Raw genomic sequence first — 12,620 nt, forward strand, 5'->3', positions numbered from 1 at the left:
TCTACCTTTTAAATACCATCCAGAATCCAACCACATCTCACCACACTGCTGGCACCGGCTGACCCAATCCACAGTCCAAACTCCCAACATCTTTCACCTCTTGGCTGGTGTCACTGCTTCTGTTTTTCTCCCTGGCAGACTAGCCACCAGAGGGATCCTATTAAAATGCCAGATACTTTTCTTCTCCTTCTCAATTCCCTCTCAAGAAAACAGTTTGGCAATTCTTGAGCCTGAGTCAGGGATGTACCCTGAGACAGTGGTGATTCCTTGACGCAGGAAGGGTGGGAGAGGGGAAATACAGGGAGGAAGTGCGCTTGGGAAATGAGTTTCCAGAAGTCTAGGCCACCAGCTACTTTGAGGGCCCTCAGAACAGCACTTACCTCTAGCAGACCTCCAGAGGCAGGATGTAGAACCAGAGCACAGGCTCAGAGGCTGGAGTGAGAGTGGGGCTTCCTCTCATTCCTAAGCGTCTGCTCCCGGAACTCCAGGATCCTCTCCAGCAACCTCCCTTGTCCCCCCAATGCTACAGAAATCGAAACTGGCTTCACGGGTTTCCTATGAACCAACAGGCCAGTTTAATCAAAGCCCACAGCATACTGCTGTGCTGGAAAGGATTGACTCCACCTGTATCATGAACTACTGACTTTAAAAAAAACAACCTTTATTGAGGTATATTTGATATGTATAAAAATCACACATATGTAATACATACAATTTAATGAGTTTGAACATATGTGTATACCTGCAAAACCATCACCAAAATTAAGGTAACAGACATAGCCAGAACCTCTAAAAGTTTCCTTGTGTCCCTTTTGTTTCATTTGGTTTGTTTTTTGTGAGATTATGAGATTACCCTCTTAAATTTAAAATGTATAATATGGTATGTTGACTATGGGTTCTATGCTGTACAGCAGATCTCCAGAACTAATTCATCTTGTATAAGTGAAACTTTTACCAGTTGGAAAACTCCCATTTCCCCTTCCTCCCCCCCAGCCCCTGGTAACCACTGTTCTAGTCTCTGCTTCTAGGAGCTTGACTATTTTAGGTCCCTCTTGCAAGTGGCCACAAGACTGGAAAAAGTCAGTTTTCATTCCAATCCCAAAGAAAGGCAATGCCAAAGAATGCTCAAACTACTGCATAGTTGCACTCATTTCACATACTAGCAAAATAATGCTCAAAATTCTCCAAGCCAGGGTTCAACAGTATGTGAACTATGAACTTCCAGATGTTCAAACTGGATTTAGAAAGGGCAGAGGAACCAGAGACCAAATTGCCAACATCTGTTGGATCATAGAAAAAGCAAGAGAATTCCAGAAAAGCATCTACTTCTCCTTTATTGACTATGCTAAAGCCTTTGATTGTGTGGATCACAATAAACTGTGGAAAATTCTGAAAGAGATGGGAATACCAGACCACTTGACCTGCCTCCTGAGAAATCTGTATGCAGGTCAAGAAGCAACAGTTAAAACCAGACATGGAACAACAGACTGGTTCCAAATCAAGAAAGGAGTACGTCAAGATTGTATATTGTCACCCTGCTTATTAACTTATATGCAGAGTACATCATGAGAAATGCTGGGCTGGATGAAGCACAAGCTGGAATCAAGACTGCCAGGAGAAATATCAGTAACCTCAGATATGCAGATGACACCACCCTTATGGCAGAAAGCAAAGAAGAACTAAAGAGCCTCTTAATGAATGTGAAAGAGGAGAGTGAAAAAGTTGGCTTAAAACTCAACATTCAGAAAACTAAGATCATGGCATCTGGTCCCATCACTTCATGGCAAATAGATGGGGAAACAATGGAAACAGTGACAGATTTTATTTTGGGGGCTCCAAAATCACTGTAGATGGTGACTGCAGCCAAGAACTTGAAAGACGCTTGCTCCTTGGAAGAAAAGTTATGACCAACCTAGACAGCATATTAAAAAGCAGAGACATTACTTTGTCAACAAAGGTCCATCTAGTGAAAGCTATGATTTTCCAGTAGTCATGTATGGATGTGAGAGTTGGACTGTAAAGAAAGCTGAGCACCAAAAAAAATAAAAAATAAAAATAAAAAAAAAGAAAGCTGAGCACCAAAGAATTGATGCTTTTGAACTGTGGTGTTGGAAAAGACTCTTGAGAGTTCCTTGGACTGCAAGGAGATGCAACCAGTCCATCCTAAAGGAAATCAGTCCTGAATATTCATTGGAAGGACTGATGTTGAAGCTGAAACTCCAATACTTTGGCCACCTGATATGAAGAACTGACTCATTTGGAAAGACCTTGATGCTGGGAAAGATTGAAGGCAGGAGGAGAAGGGCATGACAGAGGATGAGATGGTTGGATGGCATCACTGACTCAATGGACATGAGTTTGAGTAAACTCATGTTTACTCATGAGTTGGTGATGGACAGGGAGGCCTGGTGTGCTGCAGTCCATGGGATCACAAAGAGTTGGACACGACTGAGCAACTGAATGAACATGCAAGTGGAATCATTCAGTAGTTGTCCTCCTGTGACTGCCTTATTTCATTTAGCATGATGTCCACAGGTTCATCTGTGGAATCTTAAAGAGATTTCTGCCCTCTTGTTCACTGCAGCACTTCTCACAATGGCCAAGGTATGGAGACAACCTAAATAACCCACTGACAGATGAATAAAGAAGATGTGGTACATATATACAGTGGAATATTATTCAGCCTTTAAATGAAGGAAAACATATCATGAGCTTCTGGGAGGAGCTGCCTGTGGAGCAGGAAGGATATGTATGTTGAGAAGTAGTAGACAGAAGTCTAGAACATTCTTCTCAAAGGCCAGTGGGGACTGGGTTACTTTGGAGTTGAGGGAGAGATAATGTAAATACAGCAAAGGAGAATATTAAGGGCCCAGAAAAGAAATCAGAGGAAGTAAGGATTTTTAGAAGTTCTTTCTAATTGCTGCAAGGAATCGATGAACATTGTGCCCAGGTTTTCCTCATGTCTCATTTATTGCAGCATAACAAATCACCCCCAAACTCGATTTTAAACAATGAGAATTTATCACTGCCTACAAGTCCTCAGGTGATTTTGGTGGTTCCTTTGGGTCTTGACTGGGCTCATTCATGCAGTTTCTGTCAGCTGTGGGATCTATTAATCATGGCTGCACCCTCTGTCTCCCATGTTTGGGCAGGTCCACAGGCTGATCTCGGAGAAGGCAATGGCACCCCATTCCATTAGTCTTGCCTGGCAAATCCCATGGACAGAGGAGCCTTGTAGGCTGAAGTCCATGGGGTCTCAAAGAGTCAAACACGACTGAGTGACTTCACTTTCACTTTTCACTTTCGTGCTTTGGAGAAGGAAATGGCAACCCACCCCAGTATTCTTGCCTGGAGAATCCCAGGGATGGGGGAGCCTGGTGGGCTGCCGTCTATGGGGTCGCACAGAGTTGGACACGACTGAAGTGACTTAGCTGCAGCAGCAGCAGCAGCAACAGGCTGCTCTAGGGTGGCTCAGAATGAGACTCCTGGGCTGCCTCCCATAGGCTCTGGTCAATGGAATGTGGCATGCAGGATGTTAGTTCCCCAGCCAGGGATCGAACCCTCACCCCTTGCAGTGGAGGCACAGAACCGTAATCACTGGACTGCCAGGAAAGTCCTGGAAAAGGGTCTTTTGTCACCTTCACCTAACATGACGAGGCTGTGACCCCTCATTTGACTGGCTTCTGCATACATCTGTTTGTGTCTGCGTGTGAGGAACAGGCAGAGACACATGCTCACTGAGAAGAAAAGAACTTCATTTAATCATAAGGCTATGGGAGCCAAGAGACCTTTTGGTTTATCCTTGTTTCAGATGAGCAAACTGAGGCAGTGAGGCCAAGCAGTTCTTGCCAGTTCACACAGCCAGCCAGCTACTGAGCCTGGGCCAGAACCCAGGGGTCCTGCCTCCGTTGATACCAACTGCAAGTCTGGGTTTCAAAAACCACCCTTGGGCCCTTGAGTGATTTGCTGCAAGGAATCACAGAACTCACTGAAAGATGTTATACTCACAGTTACAGTTTATTTCTGGGAAAGGACAGAGATCAAAATTAGCCAGAAGAGTAGATACAGAGGTAAGAGTATGGGAGGGTTCCCAGTGCAAAGCTTCTATTGTCCTCAGAATGTCTGATACTCCTGGTGTTGATATTAATGTACAGAATATGCATGGAGTGTGGTCAACCAGGGAAACTCAATCAAGCTTCAGTGTCTTGAGGTTTTATTGGGGCTTCATCCCATAAGCATGAGTCATTGATTTATTGTCCATGGGACGGAACTTAGATTCCAGCCCCACCCCACTCCCTGGAGGTCAGACTGATATCACTTGGCCTGAGTCATCTCATTAGCATGAACTATCTGGCATGAGCTAAGGGGCCCACCAAGAATAACAAAGACACTCCCATCACTTGGGAAATTCCAGAGGTTTAAATGTTTCCTCCCAGGAACCAGGGACAAAGGCCAGACCAATTTGGGTAAGGCCAAGTTCTTCACTACACACCTTACATCCGTTATGTCTCGGGAGCCCTAAAAAAGGCTGAGCACAGAAGAATTGATGCATTCGAACTGTGGTGCTAGAGAAGACTCTTGAGAGTCCCTTGGACAGCAAGGAGATGAAATCAGTCAATTGTAAAGGAAACCAACCCTGAATATTCATTCGAACGACTGATGAAGCTAAAGCTCCAATATTTTGGCCACCTGATGTGAAGAGCTGACTCACTGGAAAAGACCCTGATCCTGGGAAAGATTGAGGGCTTGAGGAGAAGGGGCAACAGAGCATGAGATGGTTGGATGGCATCACCGACTCAATGGGCATGAGTTTGAGCAAACTCCAGGAGACAGTGAAGGACAGGGAAGCCTGGTGTGCTGCAGTCCATTGGGTCACAAAGAGTTGGACAAGACAGAGACTGAAAAACAATAAAAGGAAGTTCCAATAAAAAATAAAAATAGCTATACTGAGTGTGCGCTAGGTGCCAAACACTGTACACGTATTTTGTCAGATTCTCACAATAACCCTGCAAAGCTGATGTTTGGTCCTTTTTTACTGATGATAAAATTGAAGCTCAGAAAGTTGCCTAAAGTGGCCTAAAGTTTTAGAGCTGGAAAACAAACAGATCTGACTATGCTGACAAACTCCTTGGGTCCTTAGATTCATGTTGCCAACTTCATTCTTTCATTCATTCATTCAACAAACATTTATTCAAGCCCAACTATGTGCCAATAACAGTTTTAGGTGTTGAAGATGCAGCAAAGAACAGACAAAAATCTCACTCATATAGAGTTGATATTCAAATGGGAGAGATAGATAATAAGCACTAAATGTGTAAAATAAATATTTTGAATAATTTAAAGCAATGCATGCAGTTTGTATGTGTGCATTTGATTCAAACTTAACTGTAACAATTGTGAAGTTTGAATGTGGACTGCTATTATATACTATTAGTTTTGTTACATTCGATGATGGCATAGTAACTATGTTTTCCCAAAATAAAGGTACTTATCTATGAAAGATGCAGGCTAAAGTATTTATGGATAAAATAAAATTATAAAATGTTGCTAATTATTGATGTTGGATGATAAGATACACAAAGAAAGACCTTTATATGTTCTAATTCAGTGTGTATTTGAACACTTTGTTAGTACAAAGTACAGTTTTTTGTGTTTTTTTTTTTGGTTGGTTGGTTGTTCTTTAAGTGGATAGGGGTAACAGATAGGATGTGTAAGAGGTATTGCAAGACCAAAAAGCAAATTAAGGAAGACTTCACTAAGGTTACAGTGGAGCAAAGACTTGAAGGAGACAGGGAAGAGATTTATGTGGTTCTCTCGGAAAGAACATTCCAAGCGGAAATGGGAGCCCTGAGGTGGGAGAGTGCCCGCTATGGCATGTTCAAAGCATACAAAGCCAACTGCTGGAAAGGGGTGATCTATGAGTAAAATAGTAGGAGGTAGCATCAGAGTTCAGAGATGGATGAGGAGGAGAGGAAATGCATACAGAGCCCTACTCAACGGGGAATTCACATCCAAAGTATGTAAGCATACACACAAAACACTAAGGGATAGTGCAGTCAACTTCATAGAAAAACTGGCAAAAGACTTTAGCTGGCACTTTACAGAGAAAGTTATGGCCAATCAGCAGAGGAAAAGGTGTTCTATTTTATTAGGCATTAGGGAAATGCAAATTAAAACCACAATGCCACACTTTCACATACCCATAGATAAGAGGCAGGCAATGCTAGGTATTAGAGAGGAAACAGAATTCTCATACACTGCTGGTGGGTATGTAAACTGGCACATGTGGTATCTACCAAAACTAAAAATCATGGAGCCCTCTTAAGCAATCCACCCCATTTCCAGGTATATATCCAACAGAAAGCCATGTAAATATTCACCGAACACTAGAAAAGTATATTCAGAGCAGCACTCTTTCTTAACAGCCCAAACCGAAAACTATCCAAATGCCCAGTGACAATGACTCTACAGTATTCAGAATAACAAACGAAAGAAATGAATCTCATAAAAACAGCGAGCAAAGGAAGCAGGCACAAAGGGCCTAACACTATGTGATTCCAGTTATGTAAGTTCAGAAACAAGCAAACTTAATCTGTGCAGTTAGAAGACACAGTAGTGGTTACCACTGTGGAGAAAGTGATCGGATAAGAGCTTGTGGGAGGTTGAGGGGAGGGCAGCTGATGACAACCTGTTTCTTGATCTGGATGCTGGCTAAGTAGAAGAGTTCAGTTTGTAAGCAGCCACCACTGATCATCACCACTGATGATGTGTATAATTCAGATACTTTTCAGTATCTGTATTATAGTCAATAAACATTTTTTAAAAAATTTTTAAAAAATCATGCAGGAGTGCCTTAGTTCCCTCCTCTGAACTACCGGTGAAAACACCCAGCCACCCCTACCCGCTTCATGCTGCATCAGAGGGACGCAGAGCACTGTGTATTTTTGGCTTAAAAAAAGACGACATGCTTTCTCAACTCACAGCTGCAACCCCTACGTTTAAAGCTGCTGAAGCCATCGCAGGGAGCTCTCTGGCTCATGGGAGGGGGGAATCTAAGAACTGGGCAAGACTGTAAATAAAGTCTGAGAACTCTCTTCCCTAATAGATGTTAATAATGTACCTTACTCAGAAAGTCGGACTCAACTGAGCACACACACACACATTTCATATTATGCAACAGAACAGTTTCAAACACCATCATGATGCTAGTTAGGTTATGGCATTGTTTTGAGAGCCATCATTTTGAGTTTAAAGAAAAAGAAATGAATATTTTAAGTGTAGGCATCATGAGCTCTTTTTAAAACCAGTTTTAAAACCAAAATTACAACTTTTCAAACTAGAGGCACTGAAACATCCTACAGGTTTTCATTTCTAACAAGATGCAGACAGAATACAAAGAGCATGTTGGGGGCCTCACTTTAAAAAAAAAAAAAAAGAGTAATAGTCTCAACCTGAGATCAAAAAATGAGAAAATCACTGTGGATTTTCCCTAAACCTATTGATAGGTCTATTTCTTCCTATGACCTCATAAGGAGCTATTGTTTCGGAATTCTAAGAATTTCAAATAAGCACCTGGTTAGGACCAGTTTATCAGTCCTTCTGGCTAAATAAGCTGCTTTTCAGTGACCTCAGGGACTTTGACCAAAGTCAGCTTGTTTCCTCCTTGGCATTTTGGTCTATTTTGGTTTGGGGGTTTTATTTTTTCCCCCTATATTATTTTTTCACTTCTTTAGATTTAATTTTCACTTTTATCATTTTTTCCTTTCCCACAGTTTTTCTTTCTTAAAGCTAGTTTCTTGCTATTTCCTTTTGTTCCACTTTATCCTTCTCTGGCATCATGTTTTGATTTGCCATAAAGACCAGTTCATGGGGTAAATTTTGAACCGATTTGATTTGGACCAAGCTTCTCATCAGCTCTTCCCAAACGTAAGCTGACATTAGGACACCTCAACTCCAAGCACAGCAGTGAGTCTGCCGTGCTGAGGGGCCCCTGAGCCTTCTCTGCTGAGGAGACACTCAGATTCACATGGTCTCCTGCAGACCTCCGCGACCGTCGGCAAGGGAGGCTGGGCTCCAGCACATCCCGGCTGGGAAAGTGACAGCCGTGAAAATTGTTAATGAGACTGGACAGAACTCTTCCAGCCTCCGGAGACAGTCCCACAAAGCAGGAATCATGAAGGCTTGGATCATCCCAACAAAGTGAAATCTCTAAAGTGACCGAGGCTGAGAAAACTCCCCGCCTTGTTCGGAGGATGCTAGTGGAGGAGAGGTGTGTGAGCAGCCGTGGCTCAGGGCAGTAGGAAAGCAGAGAGGCTGAAGGCAGAGTCCTCAGTAGTGTGTGCTGTGTGGTCACCAGGAGGGTGCTGGCCACAGAGCTTTACAAGCAGAAAATCTGCTCTTGGATATGAACACGAACATCAGACTTCAACTTCTTCAGCAACAAATTCACCTTTTACAACAAGCTGGACACCTTCTGGGGTGGTCCCCCTCATGCTGCCCCGGAACTCTCGTAGTAAGAACCACAGGAAGTCATCCTGGCTACAGTGTGATGGATTCTTGCCTTTTGATGGACAGAACTTCAAGGAGCTGCCAGAGGGGTACTAGAACAGAATACATTAGGTTCACTTTTGGATGGATAGTTATGGAGTGAAAAGCTGTTTTAAGAAATCTCTGATTCTCAGTAAAAAATAAGAGCAAATTGTGATGATTCCATGGATTATTGTGGGTCATGGATATGAGGAACTAAAGCTCTACATGGAGCCACTCTCTGGCTATCAGGACTCTGGGCAGACTGACTTCATGGCATCCATGGTTACACCTGGAGATGGAGATCCAGGACTCACTGATAGGCCAGAAACAGGAGGCAATGTTCCAGTATCCCCCCTGGGTTATAAGAGATCTGAGCTGGAGGGCTGCCGAATCACGCTGAAGCCTCAGCCCTCAGCTGATCTAACCAACAGCAGCCTTCCTTCCCACCCACTACGTGAGGGGATGGGGTCCCCACCAACCACACGCAGCACATCCCCACCTCTAACTGCTACTTAGAGCATTCAGAGGAGGAAGGCAGATCTGGAGGGCGGAGGATCACAGCACAGCCAGCTGCCTGCAGCGAAGACGACCACCCCTGTCCCCTGCCAACAGCACCCTCTCCACCAGCACAGTCAGCACAGCCCCAGCCTGTCCCCATACTCACCCTTCTCCCTGCAAAGTCAGCAGGGGGAGTGGAGCCCCGGGTCTGTCCAAAGGGAACTCCGTCCACAGGGGTGGCCTCACAGCTGCCAAACCCCAGGCTTCTGCAAGGAGGTGAGACCCCAGTCTCTCCCCGTGGAGCTTCTCCAGGAAGTTCAAGTTCAAATCTATGGGAAGAAATTGATGTTTGCCAAAGGAACCTGAATGAACCTGAAAGCAAAGACAGAGGGAAGACCCTCCACCTTCACGTGGTGGGCAGCGGAGGCAGATAAGACAGTGAGCTGTGCCCAGTACACGGCAGATGGAGGATGGAGACCACAAGCTGCTTCGAGAGACAGGAGATGATGCGGGTCAGGTGCTGCTCCAAGAGAGTAGTTGCTGTCGAAGTTACAGTCGAAGCATCTCCACGGCCTCCTGGAGCATTCATTGCCTCCAGATCCACCCCTGGAGGACCAGAGAAAGGGCTGCTCTGAGCTGAGGCCACGCTCACACGCCTGGACCAAACCTCAGCCAGTGTTTCTGTGTGGCCCTGCTCCTGCCATGATCCCCTCTTCTCTTCCACTGAGCGCGGAGCTCTGTAAGATGAACACAGGCAACTCCAGTGAGACACACAGCTGTTTACTCAGAGCTGCTCAGTCGACGGAGTCACCACTCTCACTCAGGATTGGCGGGGAGCCCAGGCCAGCAGGGCGGAGGAACGCTCCAGGTGGAAAGGGAAGGCTGGGGGTGCAGAGATTGGAGGCTGGTGGCCAGGGGCTGCCTCCCCTCTCCACTCCACTGGGACCATGGAGACTGATCGTGGGGTTTCTTGGGAGGGGCTTGGACTGGGGCTTGGAGAGTTCTCTGTCCAGTCCTCCCAGGCTCACTTATAATCAATTTGCTCCCCTCAACTTCTCCTTCAAGCAAACCACCGGTGCAACCTGCCCCCACCCACCCACTGACCCTGGGCCTCGGGCTGCAGAGGTAAGGGGTAGGGGCTCCGGCCTCCCTCCACCCCGAGCCCTGAGCTCTCCTCCTTCCCCAGAGCAGAGGTTTCTCCACAAGGTGCTGTGCAAGGGTGTCTGTCGCCTTGTCAGGTCTATGCCGTCGCCTTCCCCACCACCCTCTGGGACCTGGAGTGTGGAGGGCTGCAGAGACCTTAGGGCCCCCTGGGGTCCCCTGGGCTGTGGGCCTTCCTGGTGACAGGGACGCTGAGCATCTCCATCTAGGAGGGCCTTTGTCTGAAAGCACCACTGTGCACCACCCTCTTCCCCATCGTGTCCCTGGGTCCACCACGATCTGGGTCACAGCTAGTTCCTCACAGGGAGCCCCCCCATCACTGCCCACCTCTCTGTCTCCCAGCCATCCTTTCCTGACAGGATTGCCTGTTTGCGGACTGGGGGACAGACTGGGCAGAGTGGACCCCTCCTGCTAACCCTGCAGCTGGTGTGGGGTGCAGGCCGTGGGTGCCAGCTGCTGCTGGCATCACACCCCTTATCTAGACCAAGCACTCCCCTTCCCTCCACTCCCTCTTCTGCTCCAAGGGGTCCAAGAAAGCCTCGCTTTGTTCCCAGCTGGGGTGGGGACTGGGTGATCCCGGCAAGCGGCCCCTCCTCGCCCAGCATCCCCTCCTGCACTGTTTCCCCTAGGAATAAGAGAATGTTGTGAGGGGGAAACTTTGGTTCTCTATAAATAACTTTTAATCTGAGAGGAATGGAGAGACTTTGGGGAGAGTCTTCACAGAGCGCTGACACTGGCTGACTTATGTCTTATTAGGAAAGCAAGAGTTTGGCATTTTCATCTCCCACAGGCTGAAGCAACCTCTCCACCCCACTATGGCTGATAAGGCTGGGGTAAGCTTAGACATTCAAGGTATTGCAGGGTGCAACACGCAAGTGTCCACAGAGCAAGTAGATCAGGCGGGGAACAGTGAATGAACTGATTGTAAAATTACCAGACTGATTACCCTGTGGCTCTAATCTACACAACTAGAAGGAAAACCCAAGAGATAAATTACTCTCCTGAGGGAACCACCTGATATGAAACACTTGCTTAGATCTTTGTCTAAATATTATTGTCAACAGCTTGATAAAATTTTTATAAAACAATGTTTGTGATGGACAGATAGATATAACACTTGAATCCAGACAACATCATTTGACACCCCATTTGATCCAGTTATAACTAGAGCTGAATAAATCTTTGAAACTCCCAGGTATTCAAATATAAATTACCTTTCAGTCAGTTAGTTTGAGATGAGTTTCTGTCATTTGCACCCAAGAGAATCTAGAATAAACAAATATTTGAATAAAATTGGCACTTAACATTTGTTAATTCTGTTTGGACTATAGACATAAATGGACTTATGTGAGAGTACTTTTAATTCATAACAGAAAGAAATAGAAAATAAATGGAGAAATGTTATAGATTTTTATAATCCTTCATCTGCAAGAGCTTTGTTAAATTTCATTTTCTTTATAATTTTTCTTAGCTTTTAATGTTTAATTTTTCTTAATATGTGTACATGGGACAAAAGCATGTTTAACAAAAAAGGTCAAGGTCCTACTGTATTTTGAAAAACTTTTACATTCCAGACAAGGCAGGTTCTATTTGTTATTGGAAAGGAAGAAACTTTGACATAGATTTAAGGCCAACGTAAAGAATAGATTTAAAAACAACTATTTATAAAATATGAGGGAAAAGGAGCAAAGAAGATTACATTTGTGATTAATTATGGTAATAGTACAAAACTAGGGTCAATTAAACATTTGTCTAGCACTGATGCCCCTTTAGCCTCAATACACACACACATACACATAAAGCAGTTACTCAGCTCAACAAGTTCTAGGACACTAGATTAAATTTAAATAGTACCTAAAATGTATATGAGAATTTTATGAGATAGTTCCCACTAATCATCAAAAAATGAACAAAAAACTTCTCTCTACTCCCTCTTATAACTCTACTGAAATAAGAGTAAACAGATTCAATTAAAAGTTCAACCATAAAGAAAAATAAAAGTGGCAGGGAGACAATAGCAATAAGAGCCTGGAAGCACAGAGTACTGGATTTGAGCTCCCTGTGTGATACAGCAAATTTCCACTGGCTAGTTTGCAGTGGGAGGTGGGAGGAAGGCTCTAGTGGGAGGGGACATACATATACCTATGGCTGATTCATGTTGATGTACAGCAGAAACCAACAGAATAGGCACTTCCCTGATGGTCCAGTGGCTAAGACTCTGTGCTCCCAGTGAAGGTGGCCTGGGTTCGATCCCTGGTCAGGCCCCCTGTTGTGATCAGGTGGGTGGAAAACTGGGGGAGTCAAGGCAAGTCTGAACACAGAGGGGCTGGAGTCTATATCCCCTTGCCACTGGCTGAAGACTGGAGGTTTATTCCCTGGAGATGCTCATTCAGCAAAGCTCTGGACTCGGGGGTCCCAGCCTCCCCCTGGAG

This window comes from Cervus elaphus, chromosome 15 (assembly GCF_910594005.1).
Source record: "Cervus elaphus chromosome 15, mCerEla1.1, whole genome shotgun sequence".
Lineage (NCBI taxonomy): Eukaryota > Metazoa > Chordata > Mammalia > Artiodactyla > Cervidae > Cervus > Cervus elaphus.